The sequence below is a fragment of the Sander lucioperca genome, chromosome 22 (genome assembly GCF_008315115.2).
Source record: "Sander lucioperca isolate FBNREF2018 chromosome 22, SLUC_FBN_1.2, whole genome shotgun sequence".
Classification (NCBI taxonomy): Eukaryota; Metazoa; Chordata; class Actinopteri; order Perciformes; family Percidae; genus Sander; species Sander lucioperca.
The window spans coordinates 26,523,288-26,550,969 of record NC_050194.1 but is presented as its reverse complement, the minus strand read 5'-3'; the positions used below and the strand labels follow the sequence as shown (position 1 = coordinate 26,550,969).

The window sequence follows — 27,682 nt, the reverse complement described above, 5'->3', positions numbered from 1 at the left end:
TTTCTTCAACAAGAGCGACTTTTTTCAACCACCACCACAAAGAAGCACTCCTTTTCTCTGTCTTCCCACTTTTCTGTAAAACTTTTTGATGTAAAACTGTCGACATTTACAGTAAATCACGGCTTCAGAAGAAAACAAGAGCCAAACGTGTTAAAAAGTCTCATGTTGAGAGGTTTGTAATGAGTCATTACACATACGTAAACCTACATATGAAATGCTTTTTGTATGAAAGCATTTCAGTATGTTGTGTGAGATGATTTCAGTTGAAATGTAAGTTGTCTTAAAAAGCACGTGTTCATTGAAAAACAACAAAGGAGTGAGGAGTTGCAGTGTTTGCCTAGACTGGCTGGGGAGGGTGTATAACTGCAGACACGGTGTCGGTACACGATCTGTGCTGCCTGTACGATCCCTCATGTGCATGCACAAGATGATAATCCTGTTTTACCGACGATACAACACTGCACGATCTGTTCCACGCTTCCAGTCGTAGTTGTAGCGGTCTGCCGTTAGCCTCCACCGGGAAGCTAATGTTAGTTTAGCTAACAGCTAATTCAGCTCACTGCTAGCTGAGACAACATGTAATAACTTTAAAAGACCCTCAAACTAAAACCTGAAAATAGCCGTTAAAATATATAACAGCTGTTACGTCAGTTCTACTTTACTGGTGCTCATTTAAAATACAATCAATTAATACTTGTCTTTATTGTTATTAGTGTAAAGTCTTAATTTAGCTGTAGCCTGCTTTTCCCATTACGTTTGAGTTAACGTTATTTTAGACTGAATCTAGCTGTCAGCTAACGGTTAGCCGAATTAGCTGTTAGCTAAACTAACGTTAGCTTCCCGGTGGGGGCTAACGGTGGACCGCTGCAACTACGACCGGAAGCGTGTAACAGATCGTGCAGTGTCGAAAATCCTCGTAAAACAGGATTACAGGATTATCATCTGTGCATGCGCATGACGGATTGAGCAGGCAGCACAGATTGTGTACCGACACACGGCACCCTTTCTCTTCTCTGCTCTCTTCATAGTGGTCAGATTCATCTACCAACCCTTATGGAGCTGGCTCAGGTTTGCCGTGGACCAGCTCTTAGTTACTGGATGTTGCTATGGTTTAGACTGTCGGGGGACTTCCTTTGACACCTTGAGCTCCTCTCTCTTTCCATCTGTGTGCATTCATGTCCCATAAATGCTTGTTACCAACTAATCTCCGTGGAGCTTATTCCCTGGAGTCCTTACGTCTTCTTGCCTCGCAGTTTTCCTTGAATTACAGTGGCACCTAAATCATGGTTGCAGCTGCCGCTGTGGTCCTGCTCGGCGCACTGCTACGCCCTGCAGCGACCTGCTATGCCCTGCAGTGCCCTGCAGTGCCCTGCAGTGCCCTGCAGGGCCCTGCAGTGCCCTGCTACGGCCTGCAGTGCCCTGCTACACCCTGCAGTGCCCTGCTACGCCCTGCAGTGCCCTGCTACACCCTGCAGTGCCCTGCTACGCCCTGCAGTGCCCTGCTACGCCCTGCAGCGACCTGCTACGCCCTGCAGCGACCTGCTACGCCCTGCAGTGCCCTGCTACGCCCTGCAGTGCCCTGCTACGCGCTGTAGTGCCCTGCTACGCCCTGCAGTGCCCTGCTACGCGCTGCAGTGCCCTGCTACGCCCTGAATTGAAGTTTTTCCTCCCCACTGTCGCACTAAATGCTTGCTCTTGGGGGAATTATTGGAATTGTTGGGTCTTTGTATATTATAGAGTGTGGTCTAGACTATAAAGTGTCTTGAGATTGTTATGATTTGATACTATAAATAAAATAAAATCGAATTGTATGTATGTGAATGAGTTTGGTTTCATATGTGTATGTGAAAGGAAAAGCACATACATGCACCACCATTGTAAATCTGATTAACGTCCGTAACAACCCCTCATAAAAAACACTTTGTCACCATTAAAATTACTGAGAAAAAGGCACATTCTAGTGCTCAAAATGCATCCAGTTATTGATATGTAATGGGGCTTTCACAACAAAAGTGCAGGTTTGTTATTGTGCAGACCAAGGCCCTTATTTCCAATGGAGAGATCAGTTGCATTCTCTCGGGCAGCTTTGCACGCCACCGCTTCATAAAATGACCTTATTCCGGCATTGATGGGAGTTGTTACGGCAACTATTTCACTCGACCGAACAATGGAGATGCTTCTCAGGAAAAACTTTCATTATCCACACAGGCCACAACATGTCACCTGTCTGGAAAACATAAATAAATATTCAAACAAAAGACCAAGGCTGTCGTTTTTCCTGATGAAACCAACAAATCAGAACACCAGAGTTCATTCCATTGAAAGCTGGAAGGCTGGAACATAGCCTTCAAGCTATTTATATGTGGAAATGCAGGTTTTGTCAATACTTCTGTAGTTTCACATTGCAAGACTAGTCCAAACAGCATTCTGGGATGGGAGAAAAATGTGCTCTGGTTCATTGGCATTTCTTTAAACCAATCACAATCGTCTTGGGGCGGGGCTAAGCTCTGGACGGAGCCACGGTGCCTCTGCTAAAAAGCCTCAGGAAGGAACTTGTTTTGGGGGTACATGTGTACGTTCAAAAGTAGTTTTAGTCGTGCAACAGAAAACTCAGATTGGACAGATAGTCTAGCTAGCTGTCTGGATTTACCCTGCAGAGATCTGAGGAGCAGTTAACCATAGTCCTCACAAATCCACCAGAGGTTAGAACGCCAACACAGAGACAGAGGAAGGTGAGAAGCACCGGAGCAATCCCGGAAATTAAACGCCATCGATATAGACTAATACTTGTGTACTAGAGGGTGACACAGGAGTCAATTGTCGCTCCCATCCCATCCCGAGCCCACGAAAATACTCCCGTCATATCCCAATCACGGGACTGCCCCCCCAACCCCAAAAAAAATCCTGTCCTGCAAAATCCAGAGAGAAAGACTCCCGTCCCACTCCCGTTTGGTTCCCTATGTTGTGTAAAGTTATCAGACTCTGTTGCCCCCCTGTAGCATGTTTGGTTAATCGCGGTCAAAACACTGAGGTTGTCTCGTAAAATTTAGGCTACACTATACATGCATTGCCTGCAGGTCTAGGCCATTTCAATACGTAATTCCTAACGAATATCTTCTCACACTCAAAACACACATTTATCGATTTAGGGTAGGTTCGAAGAATCGCTGCCTTCTGCATGCTAAGTAGCCTAGGAATGCCTCGCAATCTTCAGGTGCATTCACCACATTGCAGCAGTATTTTTTTTATTTAATCTCCCGCTCCGTCCTGCTCCCGCCCGCTCCCATTGATTTCGATGCTCTATTCCGTCCCTATCACGGTACCGACAGTGATGGTCATAGTATTCCCGCGGGACTGCCGGAAAATTTTTACCCTCTATTGTGTACCGAGGTTTTATTATGTTATATTTATGTTAAATAAAGAAACACAGGCTTCCAATGCCGGAAGCATCGGCAATGCACGTCTCACTTCATCAACCAACAACACAGTCAACGGCCACACATCTCCGCCTATGGTTTAGTGTAACTTCCTCTTAACATTCAACTGAGGGGTATAACAATAAAATACCTCACACTTGTAAATTACTCACATTTTACGAGTCCTGCTTTAAACAAAAAGCCAAAATCAGATATTATTAAAGTCATATATTGCCGTCACAGAGTAAAAATTTGCCAAGATTTAAACCAGGATAGTCGCGGCTTATGTTTTTGCACCTTTTTGATTAATGTGTGCGAGGGCCGTCACACTTGCTTCGACAGAGCTGAATGGATATACCACATACACACACACACACACACACACACACACACAATACAACCAAGATGAACATAATTGGTCGCAGTATGACATGTGGTGCCCTTTTCAAAACTGCAGTCAACTCGCTCCGGTGTTGCTGTGCATTGGCTCAGGACAGTCTCATCAAACATGCACACCTTATATTGTGATATTGAGTTATCAACCATGGCCAGATTTGTTTTGTAGGAGAGTTTATATCCAGACTCGACTTAAAGGTGCTGTAGGTAGGAACGCAAAGATCCAGGACTTAGCCAAAGAATTTAAACATCGACAACTTCACAGTCCCTCCCCCCTTTCCGCTAAAGCCCAAAACGGTCTCCTAAGCCCCTCCCCCCACAAGGGAGAATGAATGCGTGTGCATGAGCAGTGATTGACACACAGTTAGACACCCCCCCTGGCCCTGATTGGTGCATCTGAACAGTTAGACACTCCCCTGGCCCTGATTGGTGCATCTGAACAGTTAGACACCCCCCCTGGCACTGATTGGTGCATCTGAGCAGGGAGCGGTGGATTTTTGTAAAACACACTACAAGCTGTAGGTGGAGCCAGAGGAGCCAGATCTTTTTGTAGTTCTACTGGAACATAGGGTCAGTTTCAGCAGATATGACAGAAAGTTAGTTTTATAAGTCTTACCTACTGCACCTTTAAGTCTTATGTTGAACTGAATCGTATTAAGGTGCAACAGTAGTTCCCTTTGTGTATTGTTGTAAGACTCGGAGAAGCTTCTTTAATGAGTCCATTGTCAGCTCCGATGTGAGAAGCACAGTGTGTACAGTGTGTACAGTGTGAAGCAGCGAACGCAAACAATACACCCCATAAAAGCAGGAAGGCAACGCTAACGAGCCAACACCATCGATCCAGAAAGTGCTGAAATCACAGAGGTTACCAGGTCATTGATGGATGTGTCTGAAGCTACGTTTACATCGCTACGTTTAGGTTTAAAAAGGAATACCTTCTGCTACGTTTCCCCCTCTCATTCCCCCTGCTCTGGCGTTTCCCCCTCTCATTCCCCCTGCTCTGACGTTACCCCCTCTCATTCCCCCTGCTCTGGCGTTTCCCCCTCTCATTCCCCCTGCTCTGGGGGAATAAGAGGTGTTTCCCGCTCTCATTCCCCCTGCTCTGGTGTTACCCCCTCTCATTCCCCCTGCTCTGTTGTTTCCCCCTCTCATTCCCCCTACTCTGGTGTTTCCCCCTATCATTCCACCTACTCTGGTGTTTCCCCCTCTCATTCCCCCTGCTCTGGCATTTCCCCCTCTCATTCCCCCTGCTCTGGCGTTCCCCCCAGGAGACCTTTGGCAACACCGACACCAACGCCAACGTTTCTCCTCCTGATTGGGTCTTATCGGTCACAACGTCTTGTTCTCTGAGACTTAAAGCTGCTAACGTTACCGTGGTAACTACCAGCAGCAGGGCGGAGTCTCCACGCTGCCTCCTGTTTATGTCCAGTATACCAGAATCATGATGAGATATGAGGTTTGGGCGTGTTAGTTTAAACAGAGATTAATTCTTCTACTGGAGATAAAAACACTTGGTGCACCGAGATCACTTTTGGCTCAAAACTCAAACACTTAAAAACCAAAACGTGGCGATGTAAATGACTTCCTGTGCCACAAACTCAAAAGATAAAAAAAACAGCCTTTGTTAAAGAAAGCCCCTAAAGACATATCTCCTAAATCTAATGTACACAACAGACAAAATATGCATGCATACAAAAAGTGCAGAACACAATAAATTACAATGCCGCAGTTCAACACACAGCAGTTAAACAGACTACAACTAACGATTAATCTCATTGTAGATTAAAGGTGCATTCTCCCTTGTGGGGGGAGGGGCTTAGGAGGCCGTTTTGGGCCTACAGCACCTTTAATGTGTGGATTATTTTCATGATTAATGGATTATATGTTGGGTCTCTAAAAATGTCATAAAATGGTGAAAAAGTGGATAGAGGAGAGAAGAAACTAGAAAATATTCACATTTAACAAGCTGGAATCAGAGTTTTACTTTTTCATATAAACAAATGACTTGATTAATGGATTATCAAAATAGTTGGCAATTAATTTAGTAAAGCATTACTCTTCCGTTGCATGTCTAAACTTAGAATTTCTTCATTACTGAATATCCCACCACAGTCACAGAGACTCTTGAGACTTCATTACGTACCAGATAATAAAGTGACTCACGGTCACATGACCTGACGCAGAGTCCGAGTATCTGAGCATCACACGGCTATTGTTCTCTGCTAGACTCTGCTCCGTCTGCAACGTCACTGATGCTTGATAAGGCCCGAGTTCTCTCCACAGATAACAGCTGCTATTTCTGTCTACACACACACACGCTGAACGCACACTCATACACACAGATGCACAAACGCGCACACACAAACACACAGAAGCACAAATACAAAATGCTGCTGGTGCTGCCCTTTAGAGCGGAACGATCACCCGGTACAGTAAATCTGAGACGTTTTGGAGGGGACACATTGTGTCTGAAAGTTGAAGACTGTGAGAAAGATAGAAGTTAAGAAAGAGGGCAAACTGTAAAGAGAATAGAAAGGAAGTCAAGATGTGACGAGAGAAAGCAAACGGAAGTTGAGCAAAGGCCTAAAGACTCATTTTTTCCTCCCTTTACGTCCATTTCAAACAATGTAATGTCAACGTTAAAGGACAATTCCGGCATTGAGAACATTGTAAGTGTACAACAATTTTTGCAAGTTCCTGCAATTTCATTGCATAAAATTGCATAAATACCCTGCATATTCCTTGCATTTTTAAAGAAAACGTGCCGCATAATCAAGGATTTTTGCCAGCAACAATCACAAAAATACTCCGCATTTTTCTGGAAGGACTGTTCAACATAAGTAGTGGACTGATCATTTATTTTACTTGTGAAGAGCATTGTATGGAAACATCTATCTTTTTTTTTTTTGACATTTTGGTTGAAAGAAAACCAAATTTCTACTATAGAAACGTTTTGAAAGTGGGTCAAAATTTGACCCGAGGTCAAAAGCAGGGTTAAAACTCGTGTTTTTAGCTAGCTACAGGCACTTTGTGGAGTTGTTTCCCCTGCCAGTGGGGGCGGGACTTAAATGGGCTGTGAGGTAGAATGAAGGTCGGCCATAGTAGGATGTGATTGGCCAGTGTTCACCATACCTGCCAACACTCCTGTAATTTGCATGGCCCAAACTCCTTTATAAACAATCGGACCAATATGTTTGTCTAATGTTGACCAGTTGCCAGATCTTGTATTAAAATGCATCGTATTCACACAATCCACACACCATTTACAATTTTCAACCCGTTTGTCACCTCAACCTGGCAACCTATAACTCTCAACCTGGCAACCTATAACCCAGTTGCGCAGTTGATCTCTGCGCAAGCTTCCTGGAAAGTTCAGACCCGAAAGTGAGTCGATAAAAATGGCAGGTGAAGGTGGTGTTCCCGCAAAGAAATTGAAATATAGCTGTACATTTCAACAGTGTTGGGCAAAGCAATTTACATGCATCTTACCTATCTCATATATATATATATATATGTATATATATATATATATATATATATATATATATATATATATATAGCCTATCTATGGTGTCTGCTGGCGTGGGGGGGTTCCAGGCTACATCCTGATAGGTGATATAATCAAACCAAATGTATTTTCATATTTCATATCATGTAATGTGTTATTGAAAGAATCTAGGTAAAAGTTCAGAATGATGTTGTGAAGTCTTAGGCGTGAGATGCTGGATCCATTCCAGATGTTGGCACAGGAGAATAACAGACAAAAGAGGCCCTGATTGAGTAACTGTCAAGACATGTTATGTATTCTGTCATTCTATAGCTGAATAACAACTTTAGGCACAGTTAACCTATGACCTTAGAAGAGGCCTACAGGAACTGTGCGTCTTACAGCGTATGGGAACATATCGTTGTTATAATGGGATCATGTAAGGGTTTCCAGATGTAAAGGTTTTCAAGATCTATAAGGCGGTCGGGTCGAGAAAGATTCGAAGAGAGTACTTGGTCTGTGCCATGCTGCATGTACGTTGTGTTCTCCCTCATGAGAATTTGTTCAATATTGAATAAAGCTGCATATACTCAGAAATCATCGAAGTCGTCATCTTTGCGCATCTCCATCATCATTTCCAGAGAGCACCATCTCTCACATTCCAATCCTGCAGTGTTTTTTTTAGCCGCCCACAAAGTTCAAAATACACAATACAAAATGTTAAGACTGATTCAATAAAAAACTGTCAAAACAACGTCATCAGAGTCCTGCACATGCCTTGCCGTAGCTACAGCTCATACATTCAGAGTTGCCCTTTCTTCAATAATTAGGAAGGAAAAAGGGCAAATCTTTAATGGCAGCTTCTTAGCCATATGAAAACAGACGAGATGCTCAAGGCCTCGAGGGTAAAAGAGGAGCTTGCAGTAATGAAGATGATGATGGGTTAGTAATATGCAATTACTCTTGCTGGCTGTGTTTCTCCACACAGTTACCAGCTGCATCCATAACTGGCTGCTGGACGTGTGTTTTTAGAAAGATGATCAATAAAAAAACATAGCAAGGCTGCCTTTTTAAATCTTAAAGCCATTTTCAGTTCACTTCAAAACATTCGTATCTTTTAAAGGCAAACCTGAGGCTCTTTATCGATCTGTTTGTTGCATGTCAAACGAGGAGAGACCCAAATGAGATGGGAAGGGATTAAAACACAGAACAAAGGGAAGAGACCGAGAGAGCAGAATGCCAACAACTGTGTGCTCTCTCCTTGCAGCTGTGGTCGGTGGCTTCTTTTGTTTTGTGGTCTAATATTATATTATACCACAGAAATATTACTGTTGAATTGTAGAGGCCCAGGCAGAGATACAGAGAGACAAAATTTAATAACAACGACAGGGTGGCATATGAACTGTCAGGAGAATAGAAGAACATTTCATCATGTAGCACCACTGGATGGAGCATGTGTGCACTTTATAATCTTTGTGCCCACCGATTTAAAAGTAGGTGATTGTTTTTTTGCCTCTCAGGTGAGTTTAGTGTCGAGCACATCCTCAGCTCAAATTGACTGCTTTATAAGACCGCTGTGGTCTGCGTATGGAGGAGGTCGGGGTGGATGTTTGGGTCATAAAACAAACAAAAAGGGTTTTCAAGCCAGGAAAACAGGTGTTCATGTCCTGAAGAAGTTAAGGAGAAAACACAAGACTTTCACCAGGAAACAGGTGTTCATGTCCTGGAGAAGTTAAGGAGAAAACACAAGACTTTCACCAGGAAACAGGTGTTCATGTCCTGGAGAAGTTAAGGAGAAAACACAAGACCCTGCACGGTCACGAAAGGCTTGTACCGTGTGGACGCGTTGACAGTATTGTTGTCATTATTTAAAATTCCTCATGGGGGCGACAGAAACTACGCACTATAGCTTTAAAACAGTAAGATACTGTGATATTTTAGCTGTAGATTTACATAAAAAGGTTTATAGTGTAGCATACAGACGGTATCTGCTCGGTACGCTATCAGTTATCGGAACCACTATTGGGAAGGAAAATATGATGTTGGAACATTTTTAATAGTTATACTACTCTACCTCGGTCTCCAATCTTCAACTCCTCCATCCCTTCCTCTCCTCCCCACTGTTCTTTTCATCATCATCTCATTTCTCCTCTCTCCTCCAATCTCACGTTGATGTGCCATGCACGCAGGCAGGCTGTTCCCTAACCAGGTCAGAATAGCAGGGATATTCTGGCGGGCCTGCTGTGTCCACAGACAGCCCATTACAGCCATCAATCAGCCGGCCCGCTCAGGCACTCACCCAGGACGGGACAAGAGGCCGAGGAGAGAGAGGAGGAGACAGATTTAAGAGGCCGCTACCGGAAGATTCATCGCTCCTGACAGAGTACTCCATCAGACACAGCAAAGTAAATCTAGGGGAGATCTGATGCCTTTTTCCTCTGCAGAGGGAATGAGAAGAATTATCAGCTCTTATTAAGTTCAGGGAAAGTACGATATCAGTGATTAGTAGTTAATCATTGTACACAAAAGCTGTGCACGAAACCGTTCCCTGTCACGGAAATAGTGCACTATATAGTGTGTTCGCCCTTTTGTAGTGGTGTTTGAATTCTCCGCTATATAGTTTACTATAAAATACCCACAATGCACTGTTAATTTGAGTGTACATACATACGATGTAGCCTACATTTTACTCCCCTATACCCACAACGTTCAACACATTCTCACTCCCATTGCGTAAAATACGGAGGTTTGGTCAGGTATCTTTGGCGTTGTTTTGACTCTAAAAGTCTCCTTTAGCGTCATATCTAAACGCACTTTATTTAAGTTATATTTAAATACCTTATATAGGTACGTTTACGTGACAAACTGGACAAGAACGGGACGGTTGGGTTTAGGTAAAGAAGAACGGGACGGTTGGGTTTAGGTAAAGAAGAACGGGACGGTTGGGTTTAGGTAAAGAAGAATGGGACGGTTGGGTTTAGGTAAAGAAGAACGGGACGGTTGGGTTTAGGTAAAGAAGAATAGGACGGTTGGGTTTAGGTAAAGAAGAACGGGACGGTTGGGTTTAGGTAAAGAAGAACGGGACGGTTGGGTTTAGGTAAAGAAGAACGGGACGGTTGGGTTTAGGTAAAGAAGAACGGGACAGTTGAGTTTAGGTAAAGAAGAACGGGACAGTTGAGTTTAGGTAAAGAAGAACGGGACAGTTGGGTTTAGGAAAACAAGAATGGACGGTTGGGTTTAGGAAAAGAAGAATGGGACAGTTGGGTTTAGATAAAGAAGAACGGGATGGTTGGGTTTAAGTAAAGAAGAATGGGACGGTTGGGTTTAGGTAAAGAAGAACGGGACAGTTGGGTTTAGGTAAAGAAGAACGGGACGGTTGGGTTTAGGTAAAGAAGAACGGGACGGTTGAGTTTAGGAAAAGAAGAACGGGACGGTTGAGTTTAGGTAAAGAAGAACGGGACGGTTGAGTTTAGGAAAAGAAGAACGGGACGGTTGAGTTTAGGTAAAGAAGAATGGGACAGTTGGGTTTAGGAAAAGAAGAACGGGACGGTTGGGTTTAGGTAAAGAAGAACGGGAAAGTTGGGTTTAGGTAAAGAAGAACGGGACAGTTGGGTTTAGGAAAAGAAGAACGGGACGGTTGAGTTTAGATAAAGAAGAACGGGACAGTTGGGTTTAGGTAAAGAAGAACGGGATGGTTGGGTTTAGGTAAAGAAGAACGGGACAGTTGGGTTTAGGAAAAGAAGAACGGGACGGTTGGGTTTAGGTAAAGAAGAACGGGACAGTTGGGTTCAGGTAAAGAAGAACGGGACGGTTGGGTTTACTAACGTGACATACGGGACACGATCCTCGGTCTCCTGGGTGAAAGTCCTGTGTTTGGTAGGGTTGACATGACAACTTGACATTAATCAAAGTGACATTACCAGAAGTTGTCTTGGTCATGACAACTTGACATTACATTTGTTTGTGATGTCTTTGTAATGACAACTTGACATAATGTCATCCTGTTTAATGTCAAGTTGTCTTAATAAGGACACTCCAAAGGAATTTAATGTCAACTTGTCATGACCAACAGAACAGTTAACTTCATGTAATATTGTGTGAGGCGTTTTCTTTTGCCGGGTGCAAATGTTCCACCAAAACAAGTTCCTTCCTGAGACTATTTAGCAGAGCCACCGTCGCTGCGTCCGGAGCTTAGCGCCACCCAAGACGATTTGTGATTGGTTCAAAGAAATGCAATTTTTTCCTATCTCAGAATGCATCTGTGGTGTAGCCAGACCTTACTCCACAGCAGTGTGGAGTAAGGTCTGGCTATGAGAGACTACTGTAATGGAGACCTGCAGTGCTTTGTCGACAGGTGAGAAGTGAGAGCACGAACTCTGTCAAAACATTGCAGACAGTGCTCTTCAGGGTGACAGCTGTTCAATGAAAAAGAAAATTGGAAACGTTCCAAGACAGAAAAACCTAATTTCCCATTCAACAAAATTAAACAGCGGGATCACAGCTTTTAAAACAGAGGGTCAAGACAGGGCTGAGGGCGCCGTCTGCGTGAGACGTCTGATGCTGAACAGCGCTGACATGTTTGAAACTAGAGAATTAAAGTTGAGTTCATGAATACAATTCAAAAGTCTTGCACAAAGTACATGAGGAAAGTGAAAAGCTTACTTCATTTATTCATGAAAGGGGCCAGGGGATCATCCTACAGTTGTGTAGACCGACAGCTGACTGAGCGGGTAATTCATGACCGACGCAGACAGCTGACTGACTGAGTAACTAAACGACATCCCAGAAAACAACTTGACTGATGAACAAACCAAACCAATGAAAGGATTAATCAACCGACGACATGCCAAATTAACTTCCCAACCAACCAAAATCATCAGTCAAGCAAACCAATCGGGTGAATGAAAAACCTCTTGTCCTGATAACTGGCTGATCTCATCAGATTATTTCTGATTCGTCGCAGGTTTTTACCTCCACTAGTTTTCATCCATGTGGTTGAAGCTTTGCGTGCACTTCATCAGACTGCGAGGCTGCGAAGCTGTTCTAAGTAATGCACTGTAATTGGTATGTATTCCACGTATTTATTACTGTCAGCAGTACATTGACTGCTGCTGTATAAGAATGTGAAGATCCTCGTAGGGAGGAGGTCGGGGGGGATGTTTGGCTCCTAAAACGCAGGACTTTCAAGAGGGGAGAGCAGAGTTCATGTCCTGAAAGAAGTTAAGGAGAAAACACCAGACTTTCACCCAGGAAACAGGTGTTCATGTCCTGAAGAAGTTAAGGAGAAAACACAAGACTTTCACCCAGGAAACAGGTGTTCATGTCCTGAAGAAGTTAAGGAGAAAACACAAGACTTTCACCCAGGAAACAGGTGTTCATGTCCTGAAGAAGTTAAGGAGAAAACACAAGACTTTCACCAGGAAACAAGTGTTCATGTTCAAGTTTTTTTTGGGGCATTTTAGGCCTTTATTTATAGGACAGCTGAAGATATGAAAGGGGAGAGAGAGGGGGAACGACATGCAGCAAAGGGCCGCAGGTCGGTGTCGAATCACGACCGCTGCGTCGAGGAGTAAACCTCTATATATGGGCGCGCGGCCCACCAGGTGAGCTACCCAGGCGCCCAGTCTTAACTAGTCGTTTTGGTGCCTAAACTTAACTTTCTGTCGCAGTATGAGGGTCACCTTTTGTCAGCTAAATTTAATTTTAAAGACCGCTAAACTTAAATGTCATGTGACCATCCGGCAGTTGCCTTACCTTAGTAGGATATCATACGAATTTTTGTGCATACCTTCTCGTATGATACACGGACCAGTTCATGAGAGTGCGTTGACATGTCAGACAGATCGGCAGCACCTGCAGGGACGTCCTTCTGTTCCCCAACGAAGCACAACTTCATCCTTGTCTTTCAGTTCAGAACAAACTGCTTTAAACTGTTCTTTCACTTGGAGCAGAGATTTCACCGGCGTTCTCCGCCCTGTGCCGAGCTTGCACCGTGTCATCACAGAAGGACACCTTCAACGCTAATCCAACTTTGAGTAATGTAAGGAATGTGTAAACTCCTTCTCATGCATAGGTCCATGTACATTAAATTCATCCAAAGGCATCATGCTCTTGCACAAATGCAGACAGATAATCCATTTCCATCAGCCTTTGCTGTGTTTTGTCTCCCTGAATGCTTCTTTTCTACCTCGGCCAAGAAACCTGCAGCCCTGACCGACTGACCAAACAGCTCATTAACCAAAATAACTGACCAACACAGCAACAGACCATCTGCTCCACTGACTGACTCACTCGCTGCTATTTCAGAATGCGATCTGGCATCCTGTGTTTTCTCTGCGTTTGTGGGAGCCATGTTGCATCTATTTATCTATTTATTTACTGTGGGTGTTAGCAGAGTCTCAGTTTCCAGCAGCTTCACCATGACACTATAAATCTGCTCTAAATGCAGCATAGATGACTCACCGTGTGTGTGTGTGTGTGTGTGTGTGTGTGTGTGTGCGTGTGTGTGTGTGTGTTGCAGCATCGTTGTAACTGACGTACATAACTTCTTTGTGTGTTTGGCAGGCGGAGGCAGAGGGAGATGAATTGCGCCCGGTGCCACAGAGAATTGTTTAATAAACATTTTTATTAGCTCCTTTCTCACAGCCTCTGTGTGCGAGCCGGGCACACAGCGGCGGGCGGCTGAACGATGTGTAGCGTCGTCAGCAGCAAATCCCATCACGCATTGCAGCCAGGATGTCACCAAGCAATGCTGGCCGCTCCACAACCCGACTGAAGGCAGAGAACACTTCACACACTTCCACAGCCAAAACAATGTGTGTAATGCTATTTCATAAGGCAGACTGATGTCATGAAATGGCGTATGTATGACACGCCAATCCGTATGCCATTATTGGCGTGTTATCAAGACGCATACTCGCTTTTTAGCGTGTTTATCAACGTCGTTTTGCCTCCATTGACTTACATTACCTTGCGATTGCGTGAGTTTACGCCGTAGCGAGTAGTATGAAAGGGCGAAAATCCACGTAGGGAGGTTGGTCGGGGGGGAGGATGGGTCAAACACAGGACTTTCACCCAGGAGACCGGGGATCGGGTCCCGCGTGTCACATTTCCTAAACCCAACCGTAGCTTTCTTCTTTTCCTAAACCCAACCTGTCCGCTGTATACGGCGCTCAAAATACGTACAGATAACACGCCACTTGGCTTTAGAAAGTGCCGTGTAGGTTTACGCGATAACACGCTAAGTGGCGTGTATGTTTACGTCCGCTGTATACAGCATAGACATACACGCAGATATTTCAAAATGCGTACAGATAACACGCCACTTAGCTTAAGAAAGTGGGCGTGTATGTTTACGCGAAGTCATGATGTCACGTTGCATAAGGAAGTAACTGTCCACACTGCAGGCACACTGTATAATAGCTTCAGTATGTCACGATCTTCCAAATCCATGATTCGATTTGACTTTTGATGTAACATTTATGTAAAACAAATGTAACAGCCACTCTTTAGAAATGCTTGAGTTTAATCCCTTTTCATCCCAGGAACTAAAGCAACACAACATGCAGCCATTGGCCCAGTTTCTGCATTTGTTGCTCCAGTTCTCTCGCTTCAGGGACGAGCTCCTTAAAGCTCCACGTACCCTCAGGGGCTCATGGCAATGCTGCCGATTGTGAGTCCCTATACAACAACCGCAACATCTGTTGGCATCTGGCAGAAATGTAGAGAAGTGTAGAGAAAAATATGATGGGAAAATAAAGCATCACAAGGCATGCAGCGGAGCTGTTTTGGGGCTTTGTGAGTTAAAACTGCAGCATCGCTGAGTCTTAAGGTGTGGACACACTGAGCCGATAATCGGCTGTTGGACAGTCTGGCGAGATCGGTGACTCGAGTCTGTTCGGTGTGTTCCGTGCCGTCGGCCTTCATTTTGGCTGATTTGACATGTATAATCGGCGGGGCGGGCACTGCCGGCAGTCAGACTCAAACGGGGAGAGGGATGAGCGTGACTAGAGCCTCTCAAAATCTGATGAAAATCTGTTAAACTGACCTTTGTTGATCTGAAATGAAGACAGATTCAGCAACTGCACGGCCTATTTCTCTCTTCAAATGTTTTCAGAAACACGTTTCGGTGAACTATTTTAGTCCAATATGAGATCGTATTCTGAACGAGCCGCCATGACAGTCTGGCTTTGAATTTCCAGACCCACGTGATGCGTTCATCCAATCAGCTGCCGGTTTTCATTTTTGGGCGACAATACAGATTAGCGCTACCTGCTGTTATGGAGACGTATTACGTCTCGTCGCTTTGGCACTTTAGGCACTTTTTTGCCTTTTTTGACCAATTTGGGGAGACTGATCAGTCACACTTCCTTTTCTGTCAACGTCTGGCTGTCGGCTCTGTGTGTCCACACCTTTATTGTGATAATATGACTGTGGTGAAGCAGCAAAGAAGCAGATGATATAGCATGCTTAACTCATGTTTCTTTGATGACAGTTTCTGCTGTCCCAAGAAACAAAGCCCTAAAAAAACACTAGCGACATTAACAGCAGGACTTTATGGTTTTGTAACACAGGCAGTTCTTATGAACCAATCGTACATATAGCTACAAAAAATAAAGCACTGTAATTGGTATGTATTCCACGAAATTTAACACTGTCAGCAGCACAGTGACTGCTGCTGTATAAGAGCGGGAAGATCCTCGTAAAGAGGAGGTCGGGGGGATGTTTTGGCTCCTAAAACACAGGACTTTAAAGAGGGGGGAGCAGAGTTCATGGCCCGGGAGAAGTCAAGTCAAGTCAATTTATTTATAGAGCACATTTAAAACCAACCTAGGCTGAACAAAGTGCTGTAAAAAGTTATATTATGTTATAAAAACTACGGAAGACAATAAATATATAGACACAATGAACATCATACAAATAACAGACTTCTATACAAATGTCCCTAAACTAAAGAATAAAAATATGTTTTAAGACGAGACTTTAAGATCTCGGCAGTAGAGGAGGACCTAATATGAATGGGAAGTTTGTTCCAGAGTCTCAGGGCCACAACGGAGAAGGCACGATCACCCTTTGTTTTCATCCGAGACTGTGGAATAGCTAAAAGGAACTGATCAGACCATCTTAGGATCCTGGAGGAGTGATGTAGGGTAAGGAGATTGGCAATATATAAAGGGGCCAATCCATGTAATGCCTTAAAAACAAGTAACATTACCTTAAAATGGATTCTATATTTGACCAGTAACCAGTGAAGAGAAGCCAATATTGGGGAGATATGATCCCTCCTTCTGGTACCAGTCAACAATCTAGCAGCCGCATTCTGGACAAGCTGCAGGTGTGATAAAGATGATTGGCAAATCCCAGAATACAAGGAACTGCTGTAGTCAATACGAGACGGAATAAGAGCATGAATAACAGTCTCCAAGTCCTTCCGACAAAGGGTTTTAGTTTAGCAATAGTCCTGAGATGATAAAAGCTACATTTGACAACAGAACTAATTTGTTTGTCAAATTGTAATGCTGGGTCAAAGATGAAACCTAGATTTCTGGCAAAAGGGCGCAAACTTGAGTTAAGGACTTTCACCCAGGAAACGGGTGTTTAAGTCCTGGAAGTAAATACTTTAGGGGACCAGTGTTTTAACCCAAATCACAATCTTTTTTTCTAATCTTAACTTGTCGTTTTGGTGCCTAAACTTAACTGACGTCGCCGCATTACGGTCACCTTTTGTAGGCTAAACCTAACTGCAACGTCTGCTGACAGGATCGTCTGTACCCGGCTCAGAGTCACCTTTCCTCGGCTAAATTTTACTGTAAAGACCACTAAACGACCACGTTCATTAGAATAGGTTGGGTAACGACAAATAATGAAAGCCTGTACTACGTCAAAGTTCATCTACATCACTGACAGACGGACCAGAAGCAGACGGAGACAAAGGGCCCTATCCTGCACCTGGTGCAGCGCAAAAAGCCTGACGCAAGTGTCTTTGCTAGTTTAAGAGCGACGCAGTTGTCAATTTCCCGTCCAGCACCCACGTCGTTTAAATAGCAAATGCACCTGTGCCCATATGTGGCCCATGGGCGTGCTGGTCTTACAGGGAGGTGTGTTCAGGTGCATTCTGGGCGTATCGTGAGGCAACGGGAAGTGATCGCACCATTGACCAACAAAAACCTGGTCTAAAGTCAATAACGCAGCATTTCATTGTTATTTTAACAGAGCATTAGTAAAATGCTCCTAGGCTCGTGCACAGCGTGCACACTATGCTTGTTACACACACAGGGACGCACAGCAGCACACACACACACACACACACACACACATGCAGAAGATTACTAATAAAAATATTACGGTGCAAATCCTCCATCATAATAGCAATGCTCCAAGGTCCAAACGCGCCTGGCTTTTAAAGGGAATGGGAGATGATCTCTGATTGGTTGATTGCATGTTACGTCCAAAACACCCCTCTGATTAATGAAGACACTAAGTACAACCCTTTAGAACCATGCGCCCGCCGCACAGACACTTTTTTCTGCCGTCAAACTAGTAAAAGTGGATTTGGACACGCCCTAAACACACCTGCACCAGGCGATTCATGCCGTGCGCTTAGATTGTTAAAATAGGACCCAAAGACATTGTCGTTGGTGAGTAAAAGAAACATCCTGCTATGTTTCGTGGTGACAGATTTACTACCAACGCCTCCCAGCCAGTTTCTGGTCAGTGATGACTGTTTTCTCACTTCATCACACAGCAGCCACGTCGACACGCCGAGCATCACTTCTGCTGGTTGGGCTCGTCGCTCTGAGCCAATCATCGTTCTCCTCTCAAGAAACACAAATAATGATTCATTAACTGCATGAACTTTAGCTGCACGCTTGTTTTTGAAATGATAACGGACAGGTCGTAAACTATCACCTTCAATTAAAGGCCAACGCCGTAAAACTATTTTCTAAACGGTTCCATCAGCCAAATACAATTTAGAAAGTCATTTTCCTCTTAATAAAATGGGCCTCCCTGTCATGTTTAATTTAACGCGCTGTGGCCGTTTCAGACCTTTTGATAAATGAGCTGTGTGAACAGAGAGGGCAACATGCTGACGTTCATTTACCCAAAAAAAAAAAAATGTAATTCTTAATAAGCAGTTTATCTTATCTATTTTTATCTAAATGTCTCTCGCTGTCACTTTTCTTTTAAACTACAGAAATCAAAGCAGCTGCAGTCATTTCAAATAGCTGATACATGTATAAATAACTCATTTATATGGGACTTTTGTGTTCTGTCCATATCTCCGTGTTGCTACTTGTTTATCTGTAAGTTGGCTGGGGAAAACAAACACCCCTTTTAAAACTAAATCTAACATTATATTTAGATTTCATGTGTTCGTATTTGCAAAAACCCTTTGATAATCTAATATCAGAACTTGGTGATTTCTCTCAGAAACGTGTCCAGTGATCCCAACAAACTCTGAACTCTTGGTCTCCAAAGTAAGTAGTGTGTTCATTAATGTCCATGTTACAGATGTGAACACACTAAGGGCCCTATTTTAACGATCTAAGTGCACGGCGTGAAGCGCCTGGCGCAGGTGCGTTTAGGGCGTGTCCAAATCCACTTTTGCTAGTTTGACGGCAGGAAAAAAGTGTCTGTGTGCCGGGTGCATGGTCCTAAAGGGTTGTACTTAGTGTCTTCATTAATCAGAGGTGTGTTTTGGGCGTAACATGCAAGCAACCAATCAGAGATCATCTTTCATCACGATCCCCGGTCTCCTGGGTGAAAGTCCTGTGTTTGACCCATCCTCCCCCCCGACTAACCCCATTATGCGGATTTTCGGGCTTTCATACTACTCCCTACCGTAGTCGCTCTTAAGCTGCTTACACACCAACCAGACGGCCAAATGTCGGCAGAAAAGCCAGTGTGACTGATCAGTCTCCCCGAGTTGGTCTAAAAAGTTCCTCAGAACACACCGAAGACACGAGACGTAATACGTCTCCATAACAGCAGGCGGCGCTAATCTGTATTGCCGCCCAAAAATGAAAACCGGCAGCTGATTGGACGAACGCGTCACGTGGGTCTGGTTTCTCTGGAAATTCACAGCCAGACTGTCATGGCAGACATGTCATGGCATATTGGACTAAAATAGTTCACCGAAACGTGTTTCTGAAAACATTTGAAGAGAGAAATAGGCCGTGCAGTTGCTGAATCTGTCTTCATTTCAGATCAACAAAGGTCAGTTTAAAAGATTTTCATAAAATTTTGAGAGGCTCTAGTCACACTCATCCCGCTCCCCGTTTCCTGGTTAGCTCTCCACCAATCAGATGGGTCATTGAGTCTGACTGCCCGCCCCGCCGATTGTACATGTCAAATCGGCCAAAATGAAGGCCAACGGCCCCTCGGACGAACGACGGCACGGAACTCACCGAACAGACTCGAGTCACCGACCTCGCCAGACTGTCCAACGGCCGACTATCGGTTCGGTGTGTCAGCGCCTTAAGCGCTACGTCATCTTCAAACCCAGTGTAGCTGCTGCTCTCCCGGCTGCGTTCTACACACACGCTGAAGGGCGGCTTTTTGCGTCGCTTCTGACGCTGACAGCCACTGTCCAAACGTCCGTATTTTAGGACTTCGGAGTGAGAACGGGTTGGTTTCTTCATACAGCTCAGAGTGTACCATGGTGAAGACATTCCTGATGCTCTCTGAAAAGACCATTCATCTAAACTAATCATGATCAATGCATCTGGCTTCAGTATGCAGATGCGAAACAGCAAGGACGCCCTAACTCTCCGTGTTAAATTGAAGCAATTTCATTCTAATTTGGTCTCCACATATCTGCTGAATACATTTATTAAATGATATTAAGACGTATTATCTCCAGGGGGAGGCCGAGGCAGTCAGATACAGATGAACTGATGGTAATCACAGTCTCTACTCGAGGGACTTACGGTCCTTTACGGTATTTATTCACACAGCAGTGAGACTTGAGAAACGATGAAGAATTGCAGTCATAAATTACGGTAACGGAGGACACAAAAAGGGAGCGATATCAAAAACCCAAGGGGCTTCTTCAGACATCTAACGTCTTACTGAAGTTTGCATTTGCATTTTTATTTTCATTATTTTTAATTAAAAAAGTCTGTGTTTTGAGCGAGATGAACAATGACAAATTCACAAGATTTCACATTGTAAGTTTCAAGTTCAGATGGTTTTACAGTCTGCAGTCTTTTTAAAAATAAAAACTCCACTTCTACTTGATTATTAATCAGCTAAGTTGCTTCGGAGTCCGTGGATTTCAATGTCAAATGTATTTCTGATATATAAAATATATTAACCTTCTTCGTCTTTGAAAAACTCAGATATCAATGTTTAAATTTCATCTGACAGCAGCTGTTCAATGTTGAAGAAATCCCGATGTGTGTGTGTGTGTGTGTGTGTGTGTGTGTGTGTGTGTGTGTGTGTGTGTGTGTTTGTGTGTGTGTGTCTTTGTGTGTTTGTGTGTGTGTGTGTTTGTGTGTGTGTGTGTGTGTGTGTGTGTCTTTGTGTGTCTTTGTGTCTTTGTGTGTGTGTTTGTGTGTGTGTGTGTGTGTCTTTGTGTGTTTGTGTGTGTGTGTTTGTGTGTGTGTGTGTGTCTGTGTGTGTGTGTGTGTGTGTGTGTGTGTCTGTGTGTGTGTGTGCGTGTATATGTGTGTGTGTATATGTGTATGCATGTGTGTGTATATGTGTGTGTGTGTGTGTGTGTGTGTGTGTATATGTGTGTGTGTATGCGTGTTTGTGTATATATGTATGTGTGTAAATGTGTGTGTGTATATGTGTGTGTATATATGTGTGTGTGTATGCGTGTGTGTATATGTCTGTGTGTGTGTGTATGCGTGTGTGTGTGTGTATATGTGTGTGTGTGTGTGTGTGTGTGTGTGTGTGTGTGTGTCTATCAGTTTCTATATCTCCCTGTATTTTCTGAGCTGAGAACATAAGCTGGGTAATGCTGTGTAAGCTCTGAATAACTCCTCCTATTCCCAGTTCCCACACAGTACGGTACAACAACTATCTCCCAGAGGCAGCTGCATGGAAACACTTTCCAGAAAAATCTAATTTTTATGTTCCAACTACGGTACACAAACTATAATCCATATTTTTTTTTTCTTCTTTTATTTACTTCTCTTCCTGTTTTGATGGAGGCTGTATGTAATTATATTTTGTGTTGTTTTTCATATCTAAACTTTACAGAAACAAACCGAGGCAACAAAAAGACAAAGTGCGGACTTGATGGTAACATTTTTTTGGAGGGAATCTCTCTGCAGGAAACAGAGCGTAACGTGAAGTGGCGCTGATATGGAAACACTCGACTCGGCTCAGTGGATGGAAGAACTAAAACAGAGGTGGAGTTCTGTTCTGTTTACCATGGCGGGTTATCTCTTTCTCTCTGCAGAAGTTCTTCTTTATCTGCTGAAGGAAATGAAAGAAGGAAAACAAACTCTGAAGTTACCTGAGAATCCTCCGACTGTCAGCCAAAATTCACACGGCTACAACGAGACGGAGAGAAAACACTATCATTGGACGGAGAGAAATGTTCTTAGATCTTCAGCACTACTAGAGCAACCTGTTCTCACTCCGAACTCGTAAAATAAGGACGTTTGGACAGTTGCTGTCAGCGTCTGATGTGACGAAAAAGGCGTCTTTCAGCGTGTTTTTGTAACGCACCGGGGAGAGCAGCAGTTAGAGAGGATTTAGAGAGTAGTATGTAAGGAGGTTGGTTGGGGGGGTGGATGGGTCAAACACAGGACTTTCACCAGGAGACCGGGGTTCACGTCCCGCTTGTCACGCTTGATATAGTCGCTTATTTCTTTCCTCCCGCGTCACAGAACCGTACAGTTCTAGTACTAGTACATCTAAAACTCAGTGGTATTAGTTTGATCATTAACGTAACCTAACGTAACGGAAGTACAGCTGAAAGACTTTCAGATTAAAGTCAGCAGCATTAGAAACAGTCGCCACCGCACAGCAAACAAAAAGACACAACGGATGATCACAAACCAACTGAGAAACCATCAGCGAGAGGGACAGAGAACTGTCTCTTCCGTTTGGCTTGCCGTCAGGTTCCAGCCATGGCAACGAAGATAAAACTAATCTCACAGCTACAGACTCAGAGCTTTTAAATCAATATACACATTATATTTGTATTATTTCACGTTAGTGAAGCTGCTCCTGTAAAATGTCCCTAAAGCTCAGATCAAGAGAGAGAAAGTCGCCCTCTCAGCTCTGACTTACTGTCCACTTTCCCCTTCACGGTGTGCGGGCGCGTCTTAATCTCACTCTGTGGGTCGGTCTGCTGAACATTAACTCAGAATAGCAGACAGCGGATCTGGAACTGGAGCTCAAACAGAGTTTTTATGAAGCCCCGTGACGTGCCTGACTTCAGGGCTCAGCAGCGATCTGCCTGCACGCTGCCATCGCATGACTCACCCCATCTCCTCACGGTTCATGTCCACAGTTGAGTTTTTTGTCAGCAGGGACAATCCTTTCCCACTCCCAACTCGTAAAATATTGACGCTTCTCAGTGTCTCTCAGTGTCCTTTAGTGTCTGTATGGAACGCACCGGGAAGAGCAGTAGCTCCGCGGCGCTGTAAGATGACGTTGTATTAAGAAGGACAACATTAGAGAGCAGTACGAAAGTCCGAAAACCCGCGTAAGGAGGTTGGTTGGGCGGGGGGGGCAGGACTTCCACCCAGGAGACCGCGGTTCATGTCCTGTTCTTGTCCCGCGTGTCACTGAGTAGTATGTAGAGAGACAACAGTAGAGAGTAGTATGTAGAGACAACAGTAGAGAGTAGTATGTAGAGAGACAGCAGTAGAGAGTAGTATGTAGAGACAACAGTAGAGAGTAGTATGAAGAGAGACAACAGTAGAGAGTAGTATGAAGAGAGACAACAGTAGAGAGTAGTATGTAGAGAGACAACAGTAGAGAGTAGTATGTAGAGACAACAGTAGAGAGTAGTATGTAGAGAGACAACAGTACAGCAGTAGAGAGTAGTATGTAGAGAGACAGCAGTAGAGAGTAGTATGTAGAGAGACAGCAGTAGAGAGTAGTATGAAAGACCGAAAATCTGTGTAAGGAGGCAGGTTGGGGGGGGGCAGATGGGTCAAACTACACAGGACTTTCACCCAGGAGACCGGTCTTCTTGTCCCGCGTGTCACTGAAAATCTGCAAACTTTCCTTTACGTTGCCAGCTAACGCTAGCTAGCTAGCTTGGTTGGTTGGCAGAACGCTGAACAAGATATGTTTAGGTGACCAAAATGTTCCAGTTAACTTTGCTAGAGTGAAAACACACAGTGAGAGGGTCAAAGTTTAAGATGAAAACACAGACAACAGCCAAAAACAAGTTGAGGTCTATTTTAATGTCCACAGTGTTAGCATGGATAGCATCGCTAAGCCTCTGTCCTGATTGACAGGTCCCAGATGAACATCATGCTCTGTTGAAGAAGACTTGAAACCATAAACTCATTATGAAAATGAGAAGAAGTCTCATTTTCTCATAGACTTCTGTAAAAACAGACTTCTTTTTGAAGCCACATTGGCTTTATATTTTTTAAACCCTGTAAGTTTTGTCCATTATTTTTACAGTCTGTGATCACAATTTATGATTTCTGGAAAGACCAAAGTGCATTAGTGATGGTTTCTGTGCGTATGCATGCATGTTCAAATAAAAAAGCCCAAAAAGAGAGAGCAGGACTGTTGAGGGGAAACGTCAGGTACTTCGGTTCAGGTGTTTGAAAGTGCTGAGAAATGCAGAATCGTTGGCAAAGTTACTCTTCCGTACAAAATATCGGCTGCAGCTTCTAGACGGCTGATATGACAACGGTTACACTGGCTGGTCTCCAGCTGTAACTGACTGATAACTTTTAATGCCCACAGGGAGCTCTGCTCACCCACCAATATCAGTTATAATCCTCACCGCCCGCCCACGCTTTCCATCAATATCCATTCATGCTCCGGTTGCATTCAGCACACAGGACGGTGCACTTTCATTCCAACAAATTCGAAACAGTTGTGTCCTTTTAGACAATGACTGTGGGAATAAAAGCAAACACATTATACCTACAGTAACTGTTGAATCTGTGAGTCATCTTTATTCAGTAAAGGGCAGTTTTTCACATTGGAGTTTTGAATGAGGGCCTGCTGAATGCCGACAAAGAAGTTCAGAACCAAGGACACAAAACTTGTTCTTGAAATGGCATCAATGTGTGATCTGTAGGGGAAATTTTATTTGGCAAAATACGCAGATGCAGATGAAGTTCTTTAGGTAGTTCAAGGTTTGTTCAAGTGTTCATCTTTCTGATCAGTTTGGTTTTTATTGGTTATTTTGATGCTATTTAAATGGGATGAAATGTCAGGATTGACAGCCGGGATTGACTCATGATTGGTCGGGCCTGTGTATGGGCGGGACTTTGATTCCGCGGCCTGTATCCGGGAGATTTTGGCTTCAATTTTGTACAGCGCGATCTTATACAGTCTGTGGTTCTGACGCTGATTATCTTCAGCAAATACAGTAGCAGCGTAGCATTCAGTTAGCAGCTTTCTGATTGGGTTAGACGCTGCTCTATGATGTTTGGCCCATCATCCATAAGCACATATTTTCTCCAGTTTAAAGGAACACGCTAACTTATTGGGACTTTAGCTTATTCCCCGTATCCCCCAGAGTTAGATAAGTCCATACATACCCTTCTCATCTCCGTGCGTGCTGTAACTCTGTCTGACGCACCCACCGCTAGACTAGCTTAGCACAAATCCTGGAGGTAACCGGCTCCAACTAGGCTAGATTAGCACAGATCCTGGAGGTAACCGGCTCCAACTAGGCTAGCTTAGCACAGATCCTGGAGGTAACCGGCTCCATCTAGCCTAGCTTAGCACAGATCCTGGAGGTAACCGGCTCCATCTGGTCTACTGCTCCCAATAAGTGACAAAATAGCGCCAACATTTTCCTGTTTACATGTTGTGATTTGTATAGTCACAGCGTGTATAAATAACAAGATCACATGACACACAGCCATCTTCTAACCGTATACATACTGGGAACTATATTCTCAGAAGGCGAAGCACTGCTACTGCTGCTACTTTGGCGTTCGTGATTTGCTCGCAGCACCTGAGAAGCCCTGTGGTGAGGAGCAGAGTAACAACGGTGCTTTTCAGGTGTTGCGCTAATCACTCCGCCCAAGTAGCAGTGCTTCACCTTCTGAGAAAATAGTTCCCATGTCCCCCATGTTTGTATACGGTAGTAGTAGTAGGCTAGATGGAGCCGGTTACCTCCAGGATCTGTGCTAAGCTAGGCTAGATGGAGCCGGTTACCTCCAGGATCTGTGCTAAGCTAGGCTAGATGGAGCCGGTTACCTCCAGGATCTGTGCTAAGCTAGGCTAGATGGAGCCGGTTACCTCCAGGATCTGTGCTAAGCTAGGCTAGAGGTGGGTGCGTCAGACAGAGTTACGACACGCACGGAGATGAGAAGGGTATGTATGGACTTATATGGCAAAGGAAGGACAGTCACTGTTTACTTCATTAATGAGTTTACTGTGTTCATGGACTGAGGATGGGAGGAGGATTCGGTATTCGGTTTTGGAAGAATCTTAACCAGTGGATTCGGTATTCGGCCGAGCCCCAAAAATCTGGATTTGGTGCATCCCTAGTCGTATTAGAGGGTAGGGAACCAACGATGCATATCATTGTACAATTTGGAGGACTGGTTTGTCTATTAGTGGGGACACAGACTTCACTGCAATGTGAAGCGAAAAGACACATCGTGCTTTAGTGTCTATGAAAGGCCAATACAGCAGCAGCAGCAGCAGCAGGGACCTGGGGGCTCTATGTTTCTACACAGCACTGTCGCAGTGTTATCACAAAGAGACAGTCTATAATGAAGGATTGTGGGCCTTTACAACAGCAGCACCGAGGCCTCCTGAGAGAAAGCAAACTACTACAGAGGAGACGAGCAGCTCCGGGCCTGTTCCTACAACGATCGCTGCTGTAGAATTAATGGACAGAAGCCGGAGTGATTTGTCTTGCATTGATTGGTTATTCTGTATTCTGTTCAGCTATGAGCTTTATGTTCATTTACACAAATAAACTGAAGCAGGAAACGCTCCATCTATCTGCCCTTTCTGCTGTTTCTGTAAGAGCCTGCTACTGCTGCTGCTGTTGTTATCATCAGTACAACCTACAACAGGCAGCTCGGGGAGTCCACCGTCCCCGAGGAGGGGAGAGTACTTTCAGAGTGTTTTTCAGGGTCATCATGCAAATACATGTGCTGGGCCACCAAAATAATCAGCTGCTCAAAACACTGTTTGTTTGGGAAATAAATGGGGAGGATCAAGTCCAATCCAATGTCCCCTTAGCCTTCAGCTCAGTCGGTTTCATGTTCACACCTCTAATCTTCCCAGAAACCTCGGCTCTGCTCTCCGGAGGATTTGAAGCGTCTGCAGAGATCTGGTTCGATCCGCCTCCCTGTCCGGACCAATCACCGAGCGTCAATTTGTGCGAGCAGGAAGCGAGGGAGGGTTATGGAAATGAGAAGTGAGAAGCCGAGTCGGTCTGATTGAAGAGGAACGCAGGTGTCGCTTGGCGAAATTGACAGCTGAACATGTCCCACTTTGCAGAGAAGAGAGCGAAAAGGATTTGACTTCTTTATCCGAAAGACACAAGAAGACAACAGAGATTTTCTAAATGAGTGAACGACAGAGAGCTGCTCTTCAAATGGCAGGGAGGAAATGAGAACAACATGAGGGAATCAGTAAGAGAGAGAGGCTTAAAGAAGAAGAAAAAAAAATCATATATATATATATATATATATATATATATATATAGGATCTGATATGCCTTCACTGACCACATCAGTTGGGTATTTGTGTTCATTGTTTCTGCATAATAGAAAAGTTGTATCTGTCAGTTTTATTAGGCAGAATACTCAGTTATTTAAAGCAAATTTTGTGGCATTTTATTGTGGCCAGCCTAAGGCACACCTGTGCAATAATCCTGCTGTCTAATCAGCATCTTGATATGCCACACCTGTGAGGTGGATGGATTATCTTGGAAAAGGAGAAGTGCTCACTGACACAGATTTAGACAGATTTGTGAACAATATTTGAGAGAAATCGGCCTTTTGTGTACATAGAAAAAGTCTTAGATCTTTGAGTTCAGCTCATGAAAAATAGGGGGCAAAAACAAAGTATTGCGTTTATAATTTTGTTCAGTATACACAGTATCTCACAGAAGTGAGTACACCCCTCACATTTTAGTAAATATTTCATTATATCTTTTAATGGGACAACACTGGAGAAATTACACTTTGCTCCAATGTAAAGTATAAAGTGTCCAGCTTGTATAACAGTGTAAATGTGCTGTCCCTCAAAATAA

General features: G+C 44.0%; 1 protein-coding gene and 1 long non-coding RNA gene across 4 annotated transcripts in view; one reads left to right on the top strand and one right to left on the bottom strand.

Annotated features, from left to right (window-relative positions):
- Window positions 1-27,682, bottom strand: part of grid1b (glutamate receptor, ionotropic, delta 1b) — a 669,588-nt gene that overhangs the window by 260,086 nt on the left and 381,820 nt on the right. The window lies entirely within an intron of this gene.
- LOC118494247 lies at window positions 22,994-24,544 on the top strand. Its single transcript, XR_004896362.1, has 3 exons — window positions 22,994-23,052; window positions 23,798-23,799; window positions 24,533-24,544. It is a non-coding gene; the product is annotated as an uncharacterized LOC118494247 (long non-coding RNA).